General features: G+C 32.5%; 1 protein-coding gene across 7 annotated transcripts in view; it reads right to left on the minus strand.

Moving 5' to 3' along the window:
* ZMYND11 (zinc finger MYND-type containing 11) overlaps positions 1 to 18,239 on the minus strand; it is a 148,634-nt gene that overhangs the window by 114,149 nt on the left and 16,246 nt on the right. For 3 of the 7 annotated variants that reach the window (XR_012482238.1, XM_074267287.1, XM_074267289.1), the window contains exon 1: positions 16,715 to 17,159. The exons of 3 other annotated variants lie outside the window; for them this stretch is intronic. The gene's annotated coding sequence lies outside the window, so the exon portion shown is untranslated. Of the gene's footprint in view, positions 1 to 16,714; positions 17,160 to 18,239 lie in introns of those variants that run through there. One more of the 7 variants, XM_074267282.1, reaches the window with a different exon arrangement.

The raw sequence follows: 18,239 nt of genomic DNA on the forward strand, positions 1-18,239 counted from the left end.
TTTTCTAACAAGTCTCTCTGATAAGGTTCTCATACCCAAGAGATTTGAAGAACAGATTCAAATATTAAACAGCTTTTCCCCAGAAGAAAAATGGTCACAAATTTTCATTTTTCCCTCCAATAGTATTTTTATCTTTCCAAATGTATGTACAGGTAATTTTCAATATTCATTTTTGTAAGACTTTGTGTTTTAATTTTAAAAGAAGGTATTCTTATTTCCAAGTTTGATTTTTCTTGTGCAGCAAAAGAACAAAAGAATATATAGATAGATAGATAGATAGATAGATAGATAGATAGATAGATAGATATAGATATACATACATATATTGTATTTAACATATACTTTAACATATTTAACATGTATTGGTCTACCTGCCATTTAGGGAAAGGGGTAGGGAGAAGAAGAGGAAAAATTTGAACAGAAGATTTTGCAAGGGTCAATGCTGAAAAATTACCCATGCACATATCTTGTAAATAAAAACCTATAATTAAAAAATAATAACAAAAAAAAAGAAAGAAAGAAGGTACTATATATAGCTGAAGAGATGAATAAATAACTGGGTTTTCTGTATAGTGATATACAGTCATGTATCTAATTTATAATATGTTTTGTTTTTGAGAGGTTTTATTATAGTTTGATATCTAAAGAACTACATACTGCTTTTATACAAATTCAATTAGCACACTTCTTAATTGTGAACATAGTTTTACACAAACATTACTCAATAAGAAAAAATTCAATTATGATGTACTTTAAACCATTCATAATAGTTTTGTTATACAACATTGCCTGAAGTGAGCTATTAGCTGAAACCTAGAAAATTTTTATACCAGTTTTTATAAATGGATTTTACCTGCATATTACAGCCATTCTTATTATTATTCCAATACATACACTATTCTACATATTCATATTTAAAATATTCTATTTCTCCTTATATAGGGAAAAATTTGAATCTTTAAAATTAATGTATTATGACCAAATTTACCTTATTTTAGGGTTAAAAAGAACTTAAAGATTATCTGATCCAACTTTTTCAATTTATCCATACAAGTCTTAAGTTTGCTACTGTCGGGAACGAATCTTGAAACTATCCTTGACTTTTGGGGCGAGCCCTGAAACTCTCCTGATAGGGCCCACTCTTTGGGGCGGTTAAATGGTTTCATTAAGATTGACTCAGTGTTAGGTTCTTACTAAGTGCTAAATTGGTACTTAACAATTCTCTAACTCAGAATTCACACCTTTTGTTCAAACCTTTAAGGAGTTTTCACCTTGAAAGAATACTTTAAAAAAGCAAAGGCTGTAGGAGTTCCCACAAGCGCCTGGGATTACTCACAAGCCCATTCTCTGGGAGGATAAAAAGAGGCAACATTGAGCCTGGAGAGCAATCTAGACTGGGACATTGAGTTTAGATGGCAGTCTGGATTGAGTCAAAGAGAAGATGTCCCGTGGATTCACAAATCCAGCAATCCCACACTTTTGGAAGGGAAGGCTCCAGAAGCCTCCCAAGAAACCTGCTCACAGAGGAAAAGATTATACAGAAAAGAAAGCGCCTCCCAGAGAAGGATTACAACTGAGAGACAACAGGACTTTACAATTTGGAGCCCACAACTTGGGGCAAAGACTTATGCTTATCCTGACTAGGACTTATTCTGAGCCCTTCAGAGGAGCTAGTCTGGACTTCACAGCTCAGGACCACTCCCTACTTACTTATAACTTGAGTGATCTCATTTACCTGGAGATCTGGACCTGATATTTCTATTGAGTAGCTGTACCCTCTATTAAGCTGAAAATTAGTTGAGGACCACTCCTACTTAGCTGAAACTTAGATGATCTTAACCAGAAATCTAGGCCTGGAGGCAGTGACAACATTGAAGTAATTTCATTCAATTGAAACTTCAGTCTCAGATTTCCTATTAAAGGGCAATTTTGTGCTCATTTCTTTGCAGAGGCCCAAAGCAAGACCATGCCTTGTTAAGGAATCTCTCTCTCTCCTTGGCATAGCCTGCCTGCTGCCCACTGTAAAGACATTCTCTTCTCAGTGTAAACACCTCTGTTTATCTCTCTGCCAGGACCTTTCTCTCTCTGCTAGGACTGACTTCTCAGTGCCAATAAAACTTCCCTTTTGCCAAGCAAACTTTTTGGGTTCGTGAATTCTTTCATGTTGAACTTGCGCCGACCAGAAAGGGATTCTCATACCTCAACTCTCTGCACCTCCACTAACCACACCATTTGGTTCCCCGCATCACTACTAGATCCTCACCAATGATCAAGTCATGTCTGATGCAGAAAAAACAAAAAAGATGTTCAATGGGGTCCTTTTCTCCCTCTCTGCTACTACTCTCAATTCTACAGGACTCATGCCATCCCAAAATTAAACATACCACAGCCAAGTTACAGTCTGAATTATTATATACTAGTTCCAAGAAAAGCACTCAAACTCAAACTTGAGAAACTTATGGAGAAGTTCAAGGGTAAGAATAAATAACTCCCCACTCAGATTCATCTTCAATACAGCAAAATGACCTCTTCCTAAAGCACATTTTTAAACTGTAACCACCTTCTCACTCAATAAACTCAATGGTCCCCTATTCCCTCTAGAAGCAAATAAAAAACCCTCTAGCTTTTAAAGTCCTTTACAACTTGGTCCCTTCCTATACTCTTAGTATTCTCACATTTTACTCTCTTCCTAGTCCTCCACAATACAGCTACATGAGCCTATGAACTGTTTCTTACACATAATATTCCATTTCCCAACTCCATGCATTTTCATTGTTATTACTTCACAATGTCCTCCTCTTCTTCTTTTTCACCCCCCTATTTCCCTTGGCCTCCTTCAAGAGTCAGCTCAAGTTCTTATTTCTGAATGAAGTTTTTCCAAGTCACTACCTCATCAAAGTCCCCAGTTACTTCCTTCAAAAATTACCTACTATTTGCCATTGTTCAGTTATTTCAGGCATGTTCAGTAGTTCATGACCCAATTTGGGATTTTGATAAAAATACTGGTTTGAAATTTCATTTTCCAGCTCACTTTATAGATGAGAAATTAAAGAAAATGGGGTTAAGTGATTTGCTCAAGTATCTAAGTATCTAAGACTGGAGTTGAAGTCAGGGCTTTCTGACTCCTGTGTTCTGGGTATCACCCATCTACCTTCTTTTTATGCCATGTATGCAATGAATATTGTCTCATTAGAAAGGGATCTATCTCCCTGAGAGCAGGAATCATGTTTTTGCCTTTGACACACAGTAGGAATTTACTAAATGCTTAACTGACTTCACTCTATTATCTCTCCCCACCCATATGATATTTCAATTAATTCTTTTTTCCTGTCACAGCTAAACTTAAAAACCTGACTACATAATACTATCTCTACTTTTTATCTTCACCTCCACAACTACTTTCTCATAATTTGGCTTTTCTAGCCCTTTTCATGGTCAAATCAAATTCAAAAGTATTATGTATCTACTATGGGCTAGACATTGTAGTTGATAGTGGGGACACAAAGTAAAAAACAAACAAAAACCCAATTCCTAATCTCAAGGAGTTCCCAATCTAATGTATAAATAATTTATTATAGAGCTCCCTTGAAGTATTTAACTGAAAGAAGACAATAGTATTAAGTGGGACTGGGAAAAAAGCTTCTTATACAAAGAAGATGAGCATTTAGCTGAGATTTGGAAGAAGTGTAGAGAAACCGGAAGGAGGAAATAGAGAAAATTCCATGAGTAGACAAAAGCCCAGAGAAATGCATAGAAAAAGGAGATATCAAGAAAACTAAAGAGTACTTGGGAATAAGGAATAAGAAGATTGGAAAGGTAGGAGGGGACCCAGTTATAAAAAGTTTTGAATGATAAAAAGAGACCTTTATGATTGATCTTGAAAATTATAAGGAGCCACTATAGTTTATTTAATAAAGGATGACAAGATCAAACCCATTTTTAGGAAGATCAATTTAAAAAATTATTTTCCCCAGCTTATTAGAAACAACATTTTTAAAAAGCATACATGTACTTTCATTTTAAAAAATATATTTAGGAAGATCAATTATTTGGAAAAATTTAATTTAAATAAAACAAGAATTTCCATGACAGTGCAATAAAAGCACATGAAACTGCAAATCTATGTATAATTTGTTATTGTTTTCACAACTACAGCAAAATTGTCATTCAATTTTTTTTTTTCTTTTCCTTCTCCTTGTCCCTAGAATGGCTACCATTAGACAGAAATAAGTACACATATACACACCCGTAAAATTATTCTATATATATTCTATTTAACACTTCTTTCTCTAGATGCTGACAGTACCTTCTTCATATGTTCTTTATAGTTAATTTAGATATTTATAATAGACAAAATAAATTATTCATTCAAAGTCATTCTCAAAACAATATTTTTGTTACTATATACATTACTCTCTAAGTTCTGCTCATTTCATTCTTCATTGTTTCATCCAAGTCTTTCCAAGTTTTTCTAAGATCACTGAGCTCATCATTTCTTATTCCACAGCAATACTCCATTGTAATCACATACCACAACTTGTTCAGCCACTCCCCCAATTGTTGAGATTTCCAATTCTTTGGCAACAAAAAGAAAGTAGCTATAGATCTTTTAGAACATATAAGTTTTTTTGTTTTTTTTTTTCCCCACTGCTTATCTTCAGAAATAGAAAAAACTGTGAGATAGCTGGGTCAAAAGATATAAATGTCAAAGGCAGTTTAATAACTCTTTGGGCATACTTCCAAATTGCTCACCAAAATCAGTTTAAGATGATCAATTTGACAGTTTTATGGAAGATGACAAGACTGGGGAAAGACTTTGAGAAAATAAGATCAATCAAAATATAAGTCCAAGCATGAGGCAATAAAGAGCTGCACTAGAGTATAATTAGTATTAGAAAAGATAAAGGTATGCTGGAGAGATGCTACAGAGGTGAACTTAATAAGACAGCAACAGAATGGCCATGGAAGGTTAGAAAAAAATGAGGAGATAAGGATAATATCTATGTTTATTGCAAAAATCCTTTTACTTCACAGTCATCATTTATGTTCTGCCTACTAAATATGGATATATCTCAGGATTCAGTCCTGGGACTTTTTTTTTTCTTTCTTTCTTTCTCTAGCCTATATCTTCTCTGCTAGTGATCTCAGCAGCTCCCATAGATTCAAAAAGGAGAGAACTCCCAAGTCTACAAATCTTTCCTTTGACACTATTCTCACATATCCAACTGCTGGACATCTCAACCTAGACAGATGAAAATGAGAACAGAAGCCTCAGAAGGAGGACTTCTAAATGACTAGTCTTGCTTCTAGTTCAGCTTTCAGAGGTATAATTTGTGGAAGCAACTACTATGAAGTAGGAAAACCTTGCCAATTAATTGCCAACCAAGTTCCTCTTACAAAGCAAACAAACATAATTCCAAGGGAGAAAGGAATTAGTATATAAGCCACCCAATCAAATCACCATTATTAACCTTCACACCCTGACAGAGATAGCCAAGGATCCTGAATTCAAGAGCCTTGAGAATAGCCCAGTGTCCCTAGGACAGCATCCAGGAAAATAGTCCCAGTCATGGCAATTGCTCTTACATGAACTACAGCCATATCTAGGACCCAGCAAAAAAAAAAAAAAAAAAAAAAAAAAAAAAAAAGTTCTTATCAATAATGGTCAAGTGGTTCAATATCAGTAACTGATATGATTTTATCAGTGACATGACATTAAAGAATAGATGTTAGCATTTGTTTTGCTGCTTCTTCTTAAGAAATATGAAATCTTTTAAATTTGACTTGCAAATGAAATCTATTGGGGGTGGTAGCCCCCTTTGATATTTCTTGTTTAATCTCCAACTTCCTTTGGGCTAATTTTGGTTTTCAGCCCCCATTCTAATGATCTGAAATTCCTTTCTGGGGAGAGAATGAAGGAGATAACAACAGAATTTTTGTCTTATTTACAATAATAAGAAAATTCCTGTCTTATTTACAACAACAGAGAATTCTTGTATTATTGACAAATATCTCCGGAACCTCTTGATAATATCTCTGTGCAACATTGTTTTGATGACTCTAGTCATCATGTATGTATATAAGGAAGGCTGAAAAATGAAATCTTTGCATTTGGTGTATACCAGCTAATGCCCGTCAACTAAGGTCACCCTTTCAGGCAGTTTGGGTCTTCCTGAAGGCCAAATGCCGGTCTATCCTTTTACTATCAATAAAGATTTTGTTTCCATATAGCATTAAGTAGCAAATTTATTTGCTGCGGACCCCGCCCTTGGTTACTTTGGGGAAGGAAGGAGAGAGAGAAAAGGAACTGACCCATCTCAGTTTATACCTCAGTTTACTCCTCATCATTATCTTATATATTTCCTATCTTCCCCATGAAAATGTCAGATTCTTGAGAGCAGGAACTTTCTTATTGTCTTATTTATATCCCCAGTGATTTGCATATACTAAAATCAATATCTCTAAAGGCAAATTCATTATCTCTCTCTATAAATCCACCTACACGTCTTTCAAACTTCCCTAATGTTGTCAACATTATTTTAGAAAAACAGTTTTAAAACAGAGGTATAACCCATCCTCAATTCTTCTTTCTTTATCCTACACACCTAATTATTTGTTAAATCTAGCCATTTCAAACTTCACAAAATGTCAGATTTGTCCCTTGTTCTTCAAACACGTTTACACTTTTTACCTCTAGTCTAGATTACTGCAAGAATCTTCTAATTAGTCTCCAGACATCAAATCTTTCTTCACTCCAATCCGTCCTTCTACAACTATCAAAGTGATTTTACTAAAGGTAAGATCTGATAATATCATTCTAAAAATCTATTCCTCTAAATAAAAGTATAATTTTGTTTTGCATTTATACCACTTCATAAATATATTTATATAGACATATATATGTAAACACAAATTTAAAAAATTTGTTTATTCATAACTATTTCACACATTTTTGAGGGGTATTTTTTGTCATATAGTTTCTTGTAATTAGCCCTGAAGACAGTTTAATCCTTTCTGTATTTATTAAGGAAAAATATTTCTAAACCTTGGCTAGAAAATATAAACTAGTAATCAGGAAGGAAGTAGACAGTGTAGTGGGTAAAGTACTACATTGAAAATCAAATAGACCCAAGTTCAAATCTTGCCCCAGATATTTATCTTTGTAACTCTGGTTGAGTCAAAACCTTTACATCAGTATTCTCATCTGTAAAATGTGGATAATAATAGCAGTAACCATCTAAGGTTGTCATGAGACTTAAATGCAACAATATTTATAAAGCACTTTGCAAACCTGAAAGCACTATATAAATAAATGCTAGTCATTATTATCATTATCATTATAGCAACCTGTTGACATTGATTAAGCAAAGTCTGTATATGACAGTTGTTAACCAAAACTCTAGCCATTTCTTAAGAAGATAGACAATGATGTATTAATATTTTTAAGCATATGGAATCTTGGCTAAAAATCCCCAAAAGAAAATAGAAAGACAACATATCTTTTTCCTATCCTGAGATATTAGCTGCACTTTTAGTTCTATCAGTGTGAAGAATAACCACTGAAATAACAAAATATGCAAGTTTTTATTTGTGCTCCTTTTCTGTAAACATAAAAAAACTTTACTTCTTATAGTTTCCAAGTATTTAGGAGGAAATGTGTTATAAAATTAAATGCTAATAGACTACAAAAGCAAAAAGCTATTGTTATTATAACTAACAATTAGCAATTTGTAGTGTAAAATGGTAATGTTTTTACATTTTCAAGATGTCAGAAATATATCCACACAAAAATACTAACATGTGGACATTATTTCCTGCAGAAACAACAAATATATGAAAACTATATTGATGTATTAGGATCCATAACAAAAACTCGTTAAACCAAACTAAACTTTCAGCTACATAAGTTCAATATTAGGGCATTTAATCAAACTCAGTACTTATGCTTTATGTGCTCATTTTTCATTAAGAGGTATGTTAAAATCCAATCTAATATTTGTTTATGGACATCGTACTACATAACAATTTATGTTCTAATAAAAATCAAAAGACATAAAATTCAATGTCAGAATCCCAGAAATTCTCAGGAAAAGAATTATTACAGTAGCCATTTTAAATTGATAAAGAAATAAAAATATTTTGGCTCACTGCAAAGAATAATATGTGCCAAAATCAAAAGAAAGTGATTACTTTAAAATATAGAAAACAGCTACTTTAGAATATAAACACAAGAAATGGACATACAAATCTTAAAGTAATGGAGAAGTAATAGTCCATAAAATCATAAATTTAGGACAGAAAAAAAATTTCAAAGTTTTTTTAATAGATAGGAAACTAAGGCACAGAGAAGTTGAATGATTTGTTCAAGGTTACATAGTAGCAAGTAATGTTGATTTCCTTTTTTAATGAAGTTTTAAAAGATACTTATTTTTGTTCCTAAGTAATAATAAATTTATAATAAACAATTTTAAAATACAAAAAAGTTATTGGCAATTTAAAATAAAATGGTGAATGGGAAGTGATCCAATCATAATTTCAATTATAAAAATTATCCAATACAAGAGTTAAAAGGATTCTAGTATCTTATTGAAAAGAGATAAAATGTTTCACAGAAGATAGGAGTATAACTGCAAAGATTTTTTTTTTAATGCAACGTAAAAATATTTGGGTTAGGAAACATCTATAGGGTTCAAAGTAATATGAGACATGAAAGAAGAGCACAGAAGAGTCTAGCTCTCCCACAATGTTCTAAAAAGAGCATCAAAACCAAAAATGATTGAAAAAATTCAATTTAGTCTATAACTGCCCCAAAACATCCAGAAGCCTCAAAACTAAAAAAAAGATTGCAACAGAAAAGCCACAACAAGCTCAAGTGAACAGACCAGAAGACTGCACCAGAGCCTCTCCTGGTGGATGGATTGTTGCCACTCTGGCATTTATTTCATCCACTAAAGTAGTGGCATTCTAACTAGAGACAGCCAACTGCAGACCTTTCACTGAGGCCATGGAAGCTTGGCCCACATTCTGAACATATGAGGAAGGTAAAATTCAGTCAGGCACACAGGAAATTGAGTTAAGGATGAAAAGATGCCTGACCAACTAGATAATGTGAGAATGGGTGGATGAGACCTTGCCAAAGTCTGAATCAAGAAACAACAGGAATACTTTGAAGAAATATGGGTTAAGAGATAGCAAAAAGGTAAATACAGAAGAATATAATTCCAAAACAAGTATTTGCAAAGGCTCAAAGAAAAAGAAAAGGCCCATATATAAAGGCCTAGTGTGTGTGTGTGTATATATATATATATAAAATATATATATATATATATATATATACACACACACACACACAAATATATATATAAAACATTTATATCTATATATAAATGTATAGGATTATGCATTTCTGTAAGAAATGAGAGATTTTTAAAAATAGATTTATACATGAAATAAGCATTCTGAAGGAAAGAATTGGAAGGCAAATAAATAGGTTAAAGAGGCAGATAGAAATTCTTATCAAAATAACAGATCCCCGAAAATGAGAATTCACCAAGCAGAATGATTTCATGAAACAATAAATATAAGAACAAATGCAAATTATTTAAAAAAGAAAAAAAAAATGAAGAGATCAGAATTCCTGGGAGGATGAGGGAATAAAGAGCCTAACCACCATATATATCTCTTCCCCAAAGAAATCATAAACGAAAACTATCTAGAATTACCAAAATCAGATAAAGTGAAAAAAAAAAAAAAAAAAAAAGCCAATCATTTCAGGGGATAGCTAGGTGGAACAGTAGATGGAGCACCTACCCTAGAGTCAAGAGGACCTGAATTCAAATATTGCCTCAAACATTAGTTGTGTGATCGTGGACAGGTCACTTAACTTGCCCTTAACCCCAATTGCCTCCAAAAAAGGGAAAGCAAAACATAACAAAACCAATCAAAAAAAAAAAAAAATTCCAAAATAAAAACTACCGGCATTATCAGAGAAAATATAACAACCAATAACTCAAATCTGGGCAAAAGAAGAGAGGAAAGTGTATATATGTAAATATGCTCCAGTCAAACTGGTCTCCTCATATATAACTCTCCATCTTCCATCTCATGCTTTTCCTGCATGCCTAGAATATTATTCATATTCCCTCCTACCTTTGCCTCTCAGAATTCCGACTTTCAATTTTAAAGTTTGGCTCAAATTCTGCCTCTAAGCCTTTACTGTTTATAGCTAGCTACTAATTCTGAGATACACAGCCCACAGTCTCTCCCAACTAAAATTACTTTGCATTTATCTACATCCATTATATCCAGTAGAGTGCATGCTCCCTAAGGAAGAGCTCTTTCATTTCTCTGAATCTGTATTCCTAGGATGATGGCTGCTATAGCACTAACTAGAGCTGTGCCTGTAGGCCTCTCACCTCCCTCTACCCTTCATATTTCTTTTAAATGAGATATGTGCCCTTCTTTCAGAGACATTTAATTCATAATAATCATCCTATTCAATATTCATAATATATAAAAATCCCTTTATATTGCAATCTCTAATTGATCTTGCTTATTTACATATTCACTTTACAAACGCCTATAAATACCCGAGATCTTTGGTTTCTTTATTGAATTTTTTTAAAAACCATAGAAAAACTTTTGCCTTTTGTGAATTTGGATATAGGTCGACTGCAATTTGTTAAATAGTTTGGTGAACATAAACAAGCATTTTTCTCTCTCTTTCAGTTTAAAGCACTTATGATTAAATTTCTATGTAATAAAAGAGAAGGATGAGGACCCCATGCCTCCATGCCATCAAGGCAAGTTAGAGAGAATTCTTCCTCAATAGCAACTTGATATCTCTTCTAATCCCTATTCCTGACATTTCCATTATACCCAAACCCAAAGTCTTCCACTCACAATTCATGTTTTTCCAGACTAATACTCTTTTGTATTAAAAGATCTAGTCATAGTATCTCTGAGTTCAAAAATCTTCAGTGTTCCCCTAATGCTTTTCCTATAAAGTTCAAATATCGGAGCCTGGAAATTCCTCACAAACATAATTCCATGTTGCATGCCATCTGGACATGCTTTGTACTTTTCCAATTATGATGATACTGTTTCTTATACCTGGAATATTTCTCTCCTTCTCCACTCTATATCTTTCCTCTCTTAATCTACTGAATTCCTGCTTTTTCTTTCAGTTCGAACACTATCTTCACAAAATATTTCCTCATCTCCTCCAGATGGTAATGATCTTTCATGACAGAACTCCACAGGACATAGCTTTCATATTCATTGTGAAGCTTCACAAGGGCAGGGACCAGGAATATCACTCTTTAGTTCTTAGTACAGCATGCTGCACAAAAAAGGTTCTTAATGTCATGTAACTAAAATATAAATTGGAAGTTGGAAGGTCTATTATGCTGTTCTCTATGAGTCCACCTGTTTGCTCTGCTGCTGGGAGCCCAAAATTCAAGGAACACTGGAGTATCTTTGAATGGATTGCAGAAGAAAGCTCGAACAACCTGTCTTTCTTCAATCATTTTTTAAAAAAAAAGTGTTCTCCAATTCAAAGATTGTATGGGTTAGTTCCAAACAGATGAGATCCTGCTAATGTTTTACAACAGGTTAAAGCAAAAGAGTAAGTAAGCAATTAAACTGAATAATCATTGTCAATATGATGAGAACTGAATAGATAGAAGAACCAGAGCGTCCAGAAGGGACTTTTACTTAAACTAACAAAAGTAAAGCTAGAAAGCAACACACCTATGGATGAGGTTGCTGTAGTAGAATACATAATTCAATTCAAATCAATACTACAGTAGACAAAGGATTGGAGTGGGCATTAAGACCTGGACTCAAAGCTGACCTACAACACCAAACAATTGTGGATAAATGGATAATTTATCTAACCTTTCTAAACCTGTTTCTTCAAATCTAAAGAGATAAACCCTGTCATCTTTCATCTATGTATCCCAAGTACATAACATAATGTTGTGTAAATATTGAGTACTTAATCTGTTGCATGATAAGTGAAACTTAGTATTAAAAATCAGGTATCATTTTAATAAACTTGTGTAAGGTAAGAAAAAAAGATCATGGTTTAACTGTACTTTTGTACAATTCTACATATAATTTTATTGGAATGCATAAGTAAATTTAATGCATGTAAATTGCATACTGACAAATGCAAAATATTTCTCAGAGTGAATATTAGGATTAAACAATTATTACCAGGGGAATATGCAGTCAAAATTATAAGTGTACAAGAAAGCAATTCAGCAAATATACTTGCATTTTAAATTCTGTACAACTTTGTATTGTCTACTAGGCCAAAGGCCTCCACGGATGATTTATGAGAAAACACAAAGGATAGGGACAGGTTGTGAGGGCAATGAAGAAATTGTGATATGCATGAATAGAAAAAGTCACTATATCAATGAAATAACAATCAACAAAAGCATATTTTTTTCTAAAATGGTAGGTTCCATTTCTCCCCTTCCATACTTAAAACAAAATCAGCTAACCATTAGATTGCAAAATCCATGATGCCAGGAATTATACTTCTAATATATTATAGAAATCTTGTCCACATACAGACTGATGAAGACACAATTAAAAGGCAGGTCATTAGAAAAGACTGCAAATCCAATAATTCAGCCCTGTTTCATGGACCGAAAAAGGTATATAGTTTCAGGCTGCATTAAAAGTGAATATAGTGTCCAGATTAAAACGGCAACAGTCTTGCCATATATTCACCCTGGTCATACCACATCTGTTTTTACACACACACACACACACACACACACACACACACACACAGAGTTTTCAGGTCTCGGTACCATTTTAAAAAGGTCATTAAAAACTAGGAGAGGACAACCAGATAAAGATGACCAGGATGAGGGGTAAAAATGTGCTGAAGCTTGTTTGAATTGGGGTAAAAAAAAAAAAATCAGTTAACAAATTTTAATTTTTAGAGTAAGAATTACTCCTTCAGAATTGGCAAAAGCTACATATCAGGCTGATGTGTTAACTGTCTAGACTTAAATAGTGAAAATATTATTATCTTGTGTACATTCCCCTTCACCCTCCCAAAGAGCTAGCTAATTGCTAAACATTTACCAGCACACCCCTGTTAAGGGGATTTAAGGTCATGTAAATATCAAAGATAGTTGTTTAAAATATTAACATCAAATAGCAGTGGTGATGGGGTATGTGTGTACGGGCCCAAATCACATGTGCACAAAAAAACAAGCAGGCTATCATTATACTGCTGATGAAGTTATAAAAGTGCAACCTTTACAGTAATATGCCATTTTACATCAAGTAAAAACTAAATTCCCTTTGAACCTATAATACCATTATGGAGGAAAAAAATCTATCTGTACAAAAGTACTGATGGTATCTTTATTCATAATAAGAAAAAAACAGGTTTCCAACAACTGAGATGTTTAATGATATGAAGTTAAACACTCCATATTTATCATATTTATTTATCAAAATATTTATCATATAAAAGTATGTTAATGTTTACTATATTAACGTATAATATTAAACAACATAAAATTTCAAATAAATATGGGCAGACATAATTGACATGATACAAAGTTAAAAAAGAAGAATCAGAACATATAAACTGACCAGTTATATGTAAGAACAAATTAACAATATCTAGAAAAATAAAGAATAAATAATTTAAGAGGACAGAAACAAAATATTTCTGTGACAATTTGGTTAAAGTCAATATACACTTAAAAAAACCAAGTATACAGCAGAAGTTTATGTTTCATGCACATGCATTTTTATCTGTGCATGGGAAAATTTGTTTTTGTAAATAATTACTAAATTTAGAATGAATCTAAAAAAACCTAAACAAACATGCAATTCAAAGATTGACGGAAAGCATAGAGTTCAAAAGTCAGGAGATTTGAGGTCAAATTCTAACCTGATACTTAATAGCTTCATAATCAAAAATTCAACCAACCTATAAAACTTTGTAAGTCTGTTGTAAGTTTGTTTTCTCATCTGCATAATGGTTATACTAATGCTCTATTGCAGAGTTGTAAGGAAAGTACTTTGTAACACATATCACTTGATAACTGTGAGTTACTATTTAACTTGGAGACACAAAAGATTTAGACAGGTAATGAAGTAAGAGGGTGAAGTGAAAAGGACATTGGATTCAAAGTGAAATACCTCACTTCAAATACTGTTTATAGCAACAGTATTTGAAGTGAGGTATTCACTTTGAATGAGCAGTGTGACTTAAACCTCTGTGGGCATCAATTTTTGCATATGTAAAATGTGGAGAGGAAAGGAAGATTTTGAACTAGGCGGTTTCTAAAGTCCCTTTCAGCCTTCAATCTCATTCATTTAAGATTAAACTTCATAGATTTTGAGATTCGTCATATGAAAATGGTATTAGAATGATTCTGCTTGATTCAGAGAATATTATAAGTGAAAAGTATTAGGAAAGCACATTTCAGTTTTTATAAGGGAAAACTTTGTAATAGGGACATCTCAAAACTAGAACAGATTATTATCTAAGGGGATTAAAATATCTATTTTTAAGCAAAAATTTCACGATAAATTGTCAGCAATGATATAGACAGGATTTTTTTCCTTTAGATATGTGTTAGAATAGAGGACTTTTGAAGTCTCTTTCATATATGCAATTCTATGATCATAATGACACTGGTGTAAAGTCTAAAAGAAGTATAATATACACTGAATCTTTTCTACACTATCTTTTAGATTTTTATTCACACGAAAAAAAAAACTGTGAATAAACTGTATAATTATTTATAGTTAATCCTGCTATACAAAACATATATATGAAAATACAGTTCAGGTTTAAGAAACTAAAGTGATCAATAGTGTATGGTTTCAACTATATAACATAATAATGTATAATATTATACATGAAGGATATTCTCTTTCAATAAGAGTTGGAAGGCACAAGACATGATAAGCACTGAATAGCAACATAAAAAGAAATGAAGATGACTCAATAGTCAGTGATGTTACTCAAGAAAGTCATAAAGGAAATCAACTATATAAGTGAGACCCAAAACAAACTAGTTAAAGGTAAAAATCAACACAAATTAAGATAAAGAAGAAAAACTACTGTGTATGTTAGCAACAACTTCAAGATAACCTATTCCAATGAGTTATTACCCAAAAATGAAAATGGAAAGAAAATTATTTCCTTTACCATCATTTTTGGAAAATTTTTTTTAAAAATTAAGGCAATCCCCATTAAGAGGACAAAAGAACCCAGAAATTGTCTTAACCAGCAATTTCCCTAGCAAGAAAAAAAAATGGCAGCCCAGGATAGAATTATTTTTAAATTCAAAAATTATTTTAAAACCTAGAGTAAAAAGCAATGGAAGGGGGAAAAAAAAAAAAACAGGCCTAAAATAGCACTCAAAACAAATAAACAAAAATTACCACCTAAAATCAAAAGAAATAATGGAGTGGTGGTGATGGAGATCTAAATAAAGAGAGAAAATACCTTTAAATCTCATATTACATTAAAAACAATGAACATCAAAACATTTTGGAATTAGTTAAAATACAGACCAGTAGATTAAGTGAAAAAGACTAGATATCATCAGAAATAATTAAATTTAATAATCTAGTGCTCTATATAAACCACATAATGTTTCTATTTGATAAGAACTGCTTGGGAAACTGGAAAGCAGTTTGACAAAAATCAGGATGGACATTTCACACCAGACATTTCATAATAAGCTCAAATTGAATATGTCTTAAAAGAAAAAGATTATACCCTAGAAAAAAGAAGGAAATTAGATTAGATATTTTTCATACTAAGACTAGGGAAATAATTCTTAACCAAGTGAGAAGACCAGAAAAAATAAAATGGGTCATTTTGACTACATGAAAAAAAAAACAAAAAAACAAAACTTCTACATGAACAAAATCAATATAACAAGGAAAAAATATACTGATTGTGGGGGAAAAACCAAAAACCTTTGCATCAATTATTTCTGATATGGATCTCATATCCACTATGTGTGTGTGTGTGTGTGTGTGTGTGTGTGTGTGTGTGTATAAAGAATTAATATAAATGTTTAAATCCAAGAGCTGCTCCCTCAATGGACAGGTAAACATGGGTTTGAACAAATAGTTTTCAAAAAGACTGCAAACTACTAACCCTTAGATGAAAGATTATTTGCAGAAAATAATAGAAATGTACATCAAAACAATCCTAAGTTTCACCTCATACACAGCAAATTTGTAACTATAACAAATGTGAAAACAGTTGATTGTAAAAGGACTATGGAAAAACAAGCACACTCATACCACTGGTGGAATTGTGAATTGGTCCAAGCTTTCTGAAAAACAATTTCAAATTATATTGAAAATATAACTAAAATATCCATAAGAAAGGGTGTGCCAAACTGCATTTGGAAAATATTACAGACTGCTTCCCAACACAAAAATCTTTTAAATACAAATGTTTTCCCAGAAATGCTTTATAGTCATGAATCTAGGAATCAAACAATCTTTGAAGAATCAAAGTTACAGGTAACCCAAAAGGCAATGAAGATATATGGTGAGTATTAAGTAGACTGTAATATAAATTACATGCATGAAATAGTAAGAGACAATTTGAAGAAATGCATGAGTGAAAAACTTAGGCAATTATTTAGCAAAAGTGAGAAGTAATAGATGAAAAGAAATTAAGTATTGCACTGTTACTCACAGAATGCACAAAGACCCATCGAAATGCAGATCCTTTGTAAAACATCTATGAAAGAACATCAGCCAGAAAGGACACAGGATAAGAAATCACAGTTGGGCTGCAAAATGCAGAAATCTATTAATATGCTGAAGTTACAAATACATGTTTATGTTCTTTTCAATCAGCACTGACCAACTTTTTAGTCCTGACAAACTATACTTGCATAATATTGGCAACCTAATTCCCATATTATGGTTAATTATTGCAAGAACCAGAAGCTTTCATCTCTTGCTTTGTCTCCTATGATCAGTGATCACAGTATGTGGCAAAATTATAATGTACTTTGACTTCACTTGATATTAGTCATCTTCACTTTTCCTTTGCTGATTTATGTGATATTTTCTTATAATTCCTCCTCCTTCTTACACCATCCTTGTCACTTGTCACTTATATTCCTGAACATTCTTTTAACATGGCCATACTCCCATCACATTTTTCTTCCTCTTTCCTTTATACTCAATCTCTCTCTCTCTCTCTCCTATCTCTTCCTATATCTCCTCCTCATTTCACTCTTCCTGGCTCCCAACATTCATTCTTTTCTTCCTCCTTTTTCCCTATTTATCCCAACCTCTTGTTTTAGAACACGTTTGTCAGCAAAATCTAAAACAATCATTTTATCACTAAACCAAAAACCTGAGCCAGGAAATAGTTAGATTTAGTAATGATTAGAGAATAGTTGCTGGGTCAAGTAGAAACAAACTCAATACTGCAAAAGAATAAGAGTTAATCTGGGGAGGAAGACATGAGATCAATATTACATAATAAAATGGGGAATTGATGATCTTGAGCAACAGTATAAGTAGTAGCACTAAAAAAGCAGCACAGTATAAAAGGAAAAGTGCTAGACTTGGGGTTAAAAGGAATCTGAATTCAAATTCTGTTTCGGACAACTGCCAACGGTGTGACCATGTTCAAATCACTAAACTTATCTAAGCTTATAAACTGCCATAAAAATATCTGTGGTTTTTCATATAAAGAAAAGTATGTAAAGTACTTTACAAACCTTAAAACATTACATAAACATCAGGTAATAAATAGGGCACACTACAATTCTTCAAAGCCTATTAGATTAAAAAATAAAAGCTGGACAAGCATGGCATAATTTGGAGATAATACTATAATCAGTGGTTGTCATTACTAATAATTTTAGCAAGGAATTAAAACTTTGTGTATAATTTTAGATTATTTTGTTTAAAAGGCCAATTTATTTCAAGGACATATTTTGCATACATGTTAAATAGGAACTGAAACTATCATTGTGCTTCAGAGAAGACAAATCATTTAACAAATGCTTTACTAGTTTTATGAAAATCATTAAAACTGCAAAAGAAAGAAGAAATTGGAGAAAACCTAGTTGAGTGCAATATTATATCTACATTTGGTAGTTTGCAAAGCTAATACACTGACAGCAAAGAAAATGATAAAACATTACTATTAGACAACTTAAGTACATTACTGCTGATTTCTCTATATTTACCAAAGAGTA

Source organism: Sminthopsis crassicaudata, chromosome 5 (genome assembly GCF_048593235.1).
Source record: "Sminthopsis crassicaudata isolate SCR6 chromosome 5, ASM4859323v1, whole genome shotgun sequence".
NCBI classification, from domain to species: Eukaryota; Metazoa; Chordata; class Mammalia; order Dasyuromorphia; family Dasyuridae; genus Sminthopsis; species Sminthopsis crassicaudata.